Source organism: Carcharodon carcharias, chromosome 23, assembly GCF_017639515.1.
Source record: "Carcharodon carcharias isolate sCarCar2 chromosome 23, sCarCar2.pri, whole genome shotgun sequence".
Taxonomy (NCBI): domain Eukaryota; kingdom Metazoa; phylum Chordata; class Chondrichthyes; order Lamniformes; family Lamnidae; genus Carcharodon; species Carcharodon carcharias.
Genome location: NC_054489.1, coordinates 12,923,981 through 12,932,778, shown reverse-complemented (window position 1 = coordinate 12,932,778; position 8,798 = coordinate 12,923,981).

Below are 8,798 nucleotides of genomic sequence, written 5' to 3'. Positions count from 1 at the left end.
ATTTAAGTTCTTTTCCCCCATTGTGATGAGACAATCTGTCCTTAGTTTGGCTGCCAAATATTCAGCAGCTTCATTGCAGGGCTGGGGCTTGGCCTAAATAGCCAAGTGGTTATGGTACTGGGTTTGTAACCCCAAGATCAAGTATTCAAATCTCACAATGGCAAACTATGAAACAATGTAACTTCATCTGAAACAGATGGAAACGGGTTTGTACTCGAAAGAGTTTCATTGCAGGGCTGAAAGAGTCAGCTTGAGGGATTTGCTCATGAATTGAAAATAAAACAGCTTACAATTAAGCAATAAAATGTAATTGGTTTCTTTACAGAGTTGACTGGCGCAAAAGGAGAGGAGCTTTTTATGAGGGTCAATAAGGATATACTTTAATGGTTTAAACTGACAGAAGCAATGGGCGGTTATATATTTAATGGGAGAAAGCTGAAGCTCATTCGCAATTACTTCTTCACCTTGGATCAGATGTGTAATGGGAACTTGGTTCATCCTCCTGCCGTCTCATTCCAGGAGAATTACTTTCAATTGCTCCCTGTGGGCTGTTTTGCTGCATTTTTTATTTAGCATCTGGCGTCGGTTTCCTAGTGATGATCCTTGGTGGGCGCGATGTTAACCCAGGTCAGTTAAGCTCAGGCCAAGGGAACTCCCAGGAACAAGTAGCGGACCGGAGGTTTGACACTGAGATGGCTCCATGTGTCATGGTGGTTATTGTTGAACTGACCCCCAAATTCCCTGGGGCAGGAGAGGGCACATCTCAAATGGGGGGAGATGGCAGGAAATTGGGACAGAACCTCTATCATTAGGTTTCTACATCATAACCACCACATCCTAAATTCCAATGGGGTGAAGACGAGAAGGGTGAATAAGCCGGTTTCCCTCTATTCGCTTTTGGCAGAGACTTAGGGCCATCCCTGGCAGTGGTACTGAGCTACTTTAGGAATTCTGACGAGTACAATGCCTGATAGGCACAGAAGGACCTACACCTTGTGATGCAAGTCCCACTTTCAGAACTTTGAAATTGCCAGCAAGAAAGGTGAGTGATCCCAGAAGTGATTAATCGCCTTCCATGTGATTTGCCTTTGCTCCCTCAGGGTTATTAAAAAAGTGGTTACGGAACGTTTTATCTAAACTGAAGTCAATAGGAATCGGGGGAAAACTCTCCACTGATTGAAGTCATACCGAAGATAAAGGAAGATGGCTGTGGTGTTGGAGGCCAATGATCTCAGTCCTAGAAACATTAGTGCAGGAGTTCCTCAGGGTAGTGTCCTAGGCCTAATCATCTTCAGTTTTCATAAAGTCAGAAGTGAAGATGTTCACTAATGATTACACAATATTCAGCATCATACGCAAATCCTTAGATGCTGAAGCAGTCCATGTCCATATGCAGCAAGACCTAGACAAGATTCAGGCTTGAGCTTAAATAGCATGTACCATTTGTGCCATGTGAGTGACAGGCAATGACCATCTCTAACAAGAGAGAATCTGACCATTTCCTCTTGACATTCAATGCCTCTACCATTGCTGAATCCCCCACCATCAACATCCTGGGGGTTACCACTGACTAGAACTGGACCAGCCATATGGCCACAAGAGTAGATCAGAGGGAAATCTACAGCAAATAACTCACCTTATGACTCTGCAAAGCACGTCCACCATCTGCACGGCACAGGCCAAGAGTGTCATGAATAATCTTCATTTGCTTGGATGAGTGTAGCTCCAACAACACTCAGGAAGGTCAGCACCATCCAGGATAAGGCAGCCTACTTGATCAGCACCCGATCACCACCTCAAACATTCACTCCCTCCACCACTGATGCACAGCGGCAGCAGTGTATACTATTTGCAAGACGCTGTACAGGAACTCGCCAAGGCTCCTTCGACCACAATTTCCAAACCCGCCACCTTCATCACCTCGGAGGATATGGGCAGCAGACGCATAGGAACACCGCCATCTGCAAGTTCCTCTCCATGCCACACATCATCCTGACTTGGAACTATATTGCCATTCCTACATTATTGCTGGATCAAAGTCCTGCAACTTCCTAACAGCACTGTCGGAGTACCCGCACCCGGAGGGACTGCTGTGGTTCAAGAAGGCAGCTCACTGCCAATTAAGGATTGGGCAATAAATGCTGGCCTAGCCAAGGGCATCCACATCCCATGAAAGAAGGAGAAAAAGCGTACAGAATGTGGAAGAACCAAATAGACCTGGACTTTGATCAGATCAATCACAAACTGATCAAAGAAAGGTAGGGACAGCAGCAACGTGACAGTGCCTGACAGTCACTGCAAGGCTTATCTCTGCCTGCAAACAATTCATGATAAATCATTCAGAATGGTTTTGGAGAGCAGAAGAATGTCGTTTTCAGAAGGGAACCTGTAAGCCAGGAAGTGTGAAAGCTTCAAGGCACAAGTGTGCAGCTTTGAAATATCCTTATAATCACTGACAGCTGTACCATTTATGGGAAGAGGAAACTGGTTTTCACACTTCTACAAGATAAAAGTATAATTAGTTAAGGTAAACTTTGCATTGGTGATTTTGATAGTGTTAAATGTGGTTCGGTTGGTTGCATTCTGAGATGCAAGGGACAGAACTTAATGAGTGCAATGCGGGTCTTGTCCAGCGATTGTAGAATTGGTGGAGATCCCACGTTGCTCTTCTCCAGATGCCTGACGCAATTACCAGGTAACAGGCCACAGTCAGGCCTCCCACTCAATTAAGGCACCAGCCGGGCGAAATCCCTCCCTCAAGAGCTGCCGGCCAATCAGAGGCTGGCGGCTCTCTAGTACCGGCAGTATCACTGGGAGTGGTGGCCACCTCCGGTACTAAACTTGGGCCTACAGGAGGGATGGGCCATGAGTTCTTAGGTAGAGGTGAGAATGGGTGGGACGGGGATCGTGGGGAGGGGTTGGTCAGCAAGTTGGGGGAGGGGGGTGCAAAGGCAGAGGGATGGCTCATGGGCCTCTCCTGTTTGATGTAGGGTCACTTGATCAGGCGAAGGACCTCCACCCCGGTAATCTGCTGGTAGTCCCCGGCTGCTGGTTGAATATTGGCCTCTGTGTGGGAAGGCCGCTCTCTGTTATTCCCATTCAGGCCTTGATTGAGGTGTGGGGAGGTGTCTGGAAGGTGGCAGGTTCCCCACCTGCACCCTTCCACTCAAATAAATGACACTCTCTGCCTCTGAACCTGCCTTGGGAAGTGCAGGGGTGGGGGGTGGGGGTATTAAATTCTACCCAAGATTCCAGGTTCAAGTTCCACTCCAAAAATCAAGGCTGATGCTCCAGTTCAGTACTGAGGGACTGCTGCACTGTCAGAGGTGCCATCTTTCAGATGAAGCACTACTAAAATGGCTTTTTCTTCTTGCAATGCCATGGGGACTGTACTGGAAGTGGCTCAAAGTGAGAGCCACACAATATAAGCTGTGCAAGATCTCCACAGTGCCAGTACAAGCAGGGCTGCACACAGCAATTTCACACCCGATATATTTGATTTTGTCTGCGTGTGTGAGTGGCTCAATGAATTTGTCATTGCATTCTATTATGTTGAGTGCAAGAATGAATTAATGCACTTCATGGGGATATCAGATCAATTTATTCGGATTTGTATGTGTGTGCTGTTTATCCAGAGTGCAAATAGAAACATTTGTCCAATCTGCCAAAACGAACATTTTAATCCAGAATTTGCAGATCTGTTGTTTCAGAGAGATGCATTGAGGCACATAAACAAAGAATATCATAATTTAAGGTTGGATAAGATTCAACTTCAATCTAGTTCTTCTCTATATAGTTTGTGACATCAATTTTACACGATTCACCTCACAAACAGTGGTTATCACCTGCTTCCTATCTTCTCATGCTATGTAAAATACAATAGCAAGAGGCTCTACTGAGGCTGATTTTTTTCCCCACCTAAGGGGCCTTTGTCAAACATCTCTTCCGTGCTACACCTCACCTTCCTCCAGCCCCAAAGGCAGCCCTAGCCATGACTGCAGTAGAACTGCTGTGGCCAAAATCCATGCAGCATCAGCACAATCCTTCCTGTCAGCAACAAAAATAAACTTCTAGCCGCCCGGAAATAGACCAAGAAAATAATATACCTTGACGTTAGCCAGAGGCCTAAAAGTGAAAATAGGCAACAAACCTATGTGTAGTGGATGCACCCTTTAAATGGCACTATTGGTGGATCCTATGCCTGTTAGCACCACAAATTTCTGACCATGTTATCCAGTGGTGAACCAATTGCTGAGGCAGCCTAATATCAGAAAGAGGTCCAAAACAACTGGTCTGGCAGCATCGGCGGAGAGGAGTATAGTTGACGTTTCGAGTCCTCATGACCCTTCAACAGAACTAAGCAAAAATTTTTTACATTTTAATCCAATAACAACTACTTCATTTAGCCATTTAAGTAGTTCTGGCTTTCCTCCAGAACATCCCAACCCAATAGAGCGGACGGCACACTTCCGGCTCATTGTGATCACACACTTGGATGTTGTGTGTTCATTTTGCACCTGGGAGACAGACATGGCACCATCAAATTTCAGGCCCGTCATCCTCTCTCCTTTCAGGTGCTGACAGAGCTGCTACCTTCCAAAAATGGCGGTTTACTTTTTTTTTAATCAATTTCTTAATGCCCATTTGCAAGTGTTCGACTTACAGCCCTGTTCAAGAGACTCACCTCAACACAAACATCAGTGGTATTGAAACAATGAAGCATTTTCAGTTGCATCTGTAGTATAAAGGGTTAACTAGATGGGATATGCTAATGTATGACGTAGATGATAATGTATCACTGACATCAGTCAGTCATGTGTTAGACTCGAGCGAGAGAGAGAGAGAGAGATGTTGGAACACCATGCGTTGGAGCAACATGCCTAGTCTGTGATCTGTTTAGAAGTAACACTAATAAACAAGTGTTAAGCAGATACCAGAGTATGACTACAATCTGTCTACTAAGCAAGTACCATGCCTAGGGGTCACAGTTAGAAGGACCATCTCAGAACATGGTGGCAGCAGTGGAGATATCGATGTAAAAGACACATCGGTCTTATCGAAGGAACCACAGCGTGAAGGAAAGCTCAGTATCAACTTGCAACAAATCAATGGAAAGAGAAGGAATACTGGAGAGAGGCAATGATGACTGTACCTAGTGAGCAATCCCTGTCCCTACCCTGCCCAGTTGACTGCCTTAAGGGTGCACAGAGAGGGCCAGCAGTGGGAGTTATGCAAACACCATTTTCTCTGGTATCAAGCAGCATCAGGCCTTCACTCTAAAGAATAAAAGCATGAAGTCAGTTCCTTCCTTTAGGCTGTAGGTCCAGTAGCAGATAACGTTCTCCTGAGGCAGGGAATGGAGAAGCTCACCATGGATTTTGAGATGGCACTTGAAGCTTTTGACACTTATTTCAGTCTGCCGCTGAAGACCAAAGTTGATCAAGCGGTCCAGCATAGGAGGCAGGCTGAACTCAGGGAAAGAAACCACGCTATCATTCAATGCACTCTGAGGCTTCACATAACTCCATTGTTTGGGTGGGCCCATGGGCAGTGGCTCCACCTATACAACAGCCCGCCAAACCAGGCAAAAGGGCATGAAGCTCCACACTGGCAGCCATTTTGAGGTACTTGCGTTGTGGTGTGAAACTCCAATATAGACAACAGGACCGCCCAGCAGGAGGCGCAAAAGGCTTCCCGGGCAGCAAAACTGGACGTTTTGAGCGTTTCTGTAAATCCAACAACTAAAATCGAAGTAGAAGACAAGAAATTATTTATGAAACACAGGCCATTCAAGAAATGGTAAATCAAGATAAAGACAAAATTACAGATTTCCTAGGGGAAATTGATAGTCTTAGTCCAGACTATTGGTCAGTTACGGTGCAAGGCCAAGGCTTTGATACCATGTTTAAGATTGATTCTGGAGATGCTGTTAACATACTGGCCTTGACTAGCTTCAGCCAATGAGCCTTCATCCATCAGATATCAAATTACAAATACAGGCAGCATAAACCTTCCAATTAAAAGCAGAGTTATTGCTCCTCTTCACTACAAGGGGTGACAGATTGTTGATTCTCTCTATGTTATCCACAATCAGCGTACATCCTTATAACACCAAATCCGGTGTTGGCATACTTATTGGAATCCTCAAAAAAAACAGACGATACCCAGTATTTGAATGACTCAGTGTCCTTCATACAACAATCTTCAACCTTTTGTTTAGAACCAGTGGAACTTCAGCCCCCAGAAGCTGAGGAAGTTTATACAATCAGCAGCAAGTTCCCTTCCTTCACAGAGACAGCAAGCACTAGACCCTGGGCTGAGATGGAAGTTATGAAAATCTCAGTTCTTCATAAAGTTAGATCAGAGATGGTGGATACAGAAAACACTGCAGCAGAGGGTGACCATCCACATGAAAACCTGCTGGACCTAAATTGGCTCTTTTCAGAAGAAAGTGTAGAGGGAGATGCTCTTGTAGCACTGAATCCTTCTGTTGGAGGTTGTAGTCCTGGAGGATGATTCATCTTTCCAGCTGATAGACACATCACATGAGGTTTGTTGTATTTTGAGAGGAGTCAGCTGTGTTTCTAGTGGCTGAGCTACACTCAGATCTTTGTTCTACTGTACCTACCAATGTATTGCCTAGTCTATCCCCTGTTGTCCATGAAGAGTCTTCCAGAGAGAATCCTTTGCCTGATTCAGCCCCAGCTGAAGGTCTCCTTCCCTCTAGAGCTGGAGGTCAACACAGAAGCTGTGGCAGAATCCTGTACAACAATCTTATCCCTGAGTTAATTTTCGACAGGAAATTCATCTTATTACAGAAGATGAGGCTCTCTTGTCTTGATATCCTCAGCAATTCTTCCCATTGCCCAGAGTGGAGCAACCTGGTACAGAGAAAAGTGTGGCTCTCTTACCACTGCCTATAGAAAGTAGACCATCCTTCTGAAGTGCAGTCGGGAAATTATGTCTTCTTTTCCTGAAAGGCTTACAGGAATTTTGTCATTTTTTCGTTTGTTGTCTCAGTTAATTGAAATCTCGGATATTCAATGTCTTTTCAGTCTTTCATGCTGGACAGAATGATGCAGCTGTGACAGTTTTACCTGGAGTTGAAAGTCATTCATCTTCTGAAGTTCTTAACTTGGGTGCTTCAAGGGGGCAACAAATTCCTCAGAGTCCTGAGTTCATCTCTTCTAGTGCCAGAGAGTCCAAAAGTTGACGCTCTTCAGCTTTCTCTCTTCCATCAGTCTTTCATTGAGAAGTCTTCGTTGTCCTTGCAGTTCCATCATCCTGAACCCTACACTCTGCTTTCAGCAATGCTGCTAAATTGCTGTCCTATTCTGCAGATGATGATGTCCTACTAGATGTAGAAGGAAGCCAGCATGTCTCCAAAATTGTCTTCCCTAAGGGTCAGGAATACTGCAGGAGATTGAACCCCTCAGGACTGTGACTTGGGGAGGGGGAAGAGCAGGAGCTGAAGTTGGGGTGGAATCTGTAGTTGTAAAAAGGGAGCTACAGAAATGCAATGTAAATAGTTCAAGACATAGTTTCATTTTTGTGCTGAAAATAGTTCTGCATGCTGGAGGGAGATGTAGTATAAAGGTTTAACAGACTCTCACCATGCCTATGGGCAGTATGCCTACTCTGTAACTTGTTTATAAGTAATACTAATAAACAAGTGTTAAGCAGATACCAGAGTATGACTTCAGTTTGTCTACTAACCAAGCACCATGCCAAGAGTCCACAGATAGAAGGACCATTCCAGAACATCTTCAAACATTTGTGAACAAATATAGGAGTATTTGTGAGGTATTTTTCTCATTTAAAAGGTACCCAGTGAGGGCTTCCTATGTGACAAATAGATCAGTGAATGGAGGCAGGCAGATTGAACTATTGAGATCATTGAGAACCATATGTACAATGCAGCAATGGAGCAGGAAGAAAATATATCACAGCATTATATTATTCGTTATGTTGGCTTAGTCAGTGAATAGATAATTTATCAAGAGAGACAAGTTTAAGCAATGACACTGAAGGAAATGAAAGACTCTCAAACTCTTATGAGAACTGATATATCATCATGTCAGTTTCCAGCATGCATTCATTCAGTATTTACTCATTTTCTTCAGATGAAGTGCAATTATTTCTACCAAGCCCCTGCAGTACAATCTAGCAAGCTGTTTTTTTTAATTTATTTTGTTGAACTATATTTTTTATTTTTTGGACTTTGCTTCTGTGTTATTTTCTTATTTCTCCTTGCTGTTGTCATTGCTACTCTGGCTGCTGCTACCCGTCTCTCTCCTCAGGGGGTCCTTATCGCTAGGGCTGATTATTCTCTCGGGGATATATTTGTCACAGAGCCTGCAGAGCTTTATGATGTTCCCAGGCGCACTGTGAAATCTCGGAGTCTCCTGAAATTAATGTAAAAATGTGATTCATTTCATGCAGACCCCCTGACTCCTCACAAGAAATGCTCCCCTTGGAAACTGTACCCCCTTAGTCTTCATCATGAACAAGCTAGCAGGTGGATTCATTATGTAGTTGGAAGGTTACTCACTAGCTCAATTAATGCCACATCCCAATTTACTTATTCAGTCTTGTGGTTGAAGAGAAACATTTATGTCTGTCTTCTCTCCATTTCATTTCCACGCAACACCCATCTGAGGAACAATGAAACTTATTCAGCTGAGGCAAGTGACTTTGAAGAGTCCAGGAGGACTGAACTCTCACCTGGGAATCGAGCATTCAAACTGTTTGAGTCCCTGAGGCAACCTATCCATACAAAACAACCTGGAACAGGATAT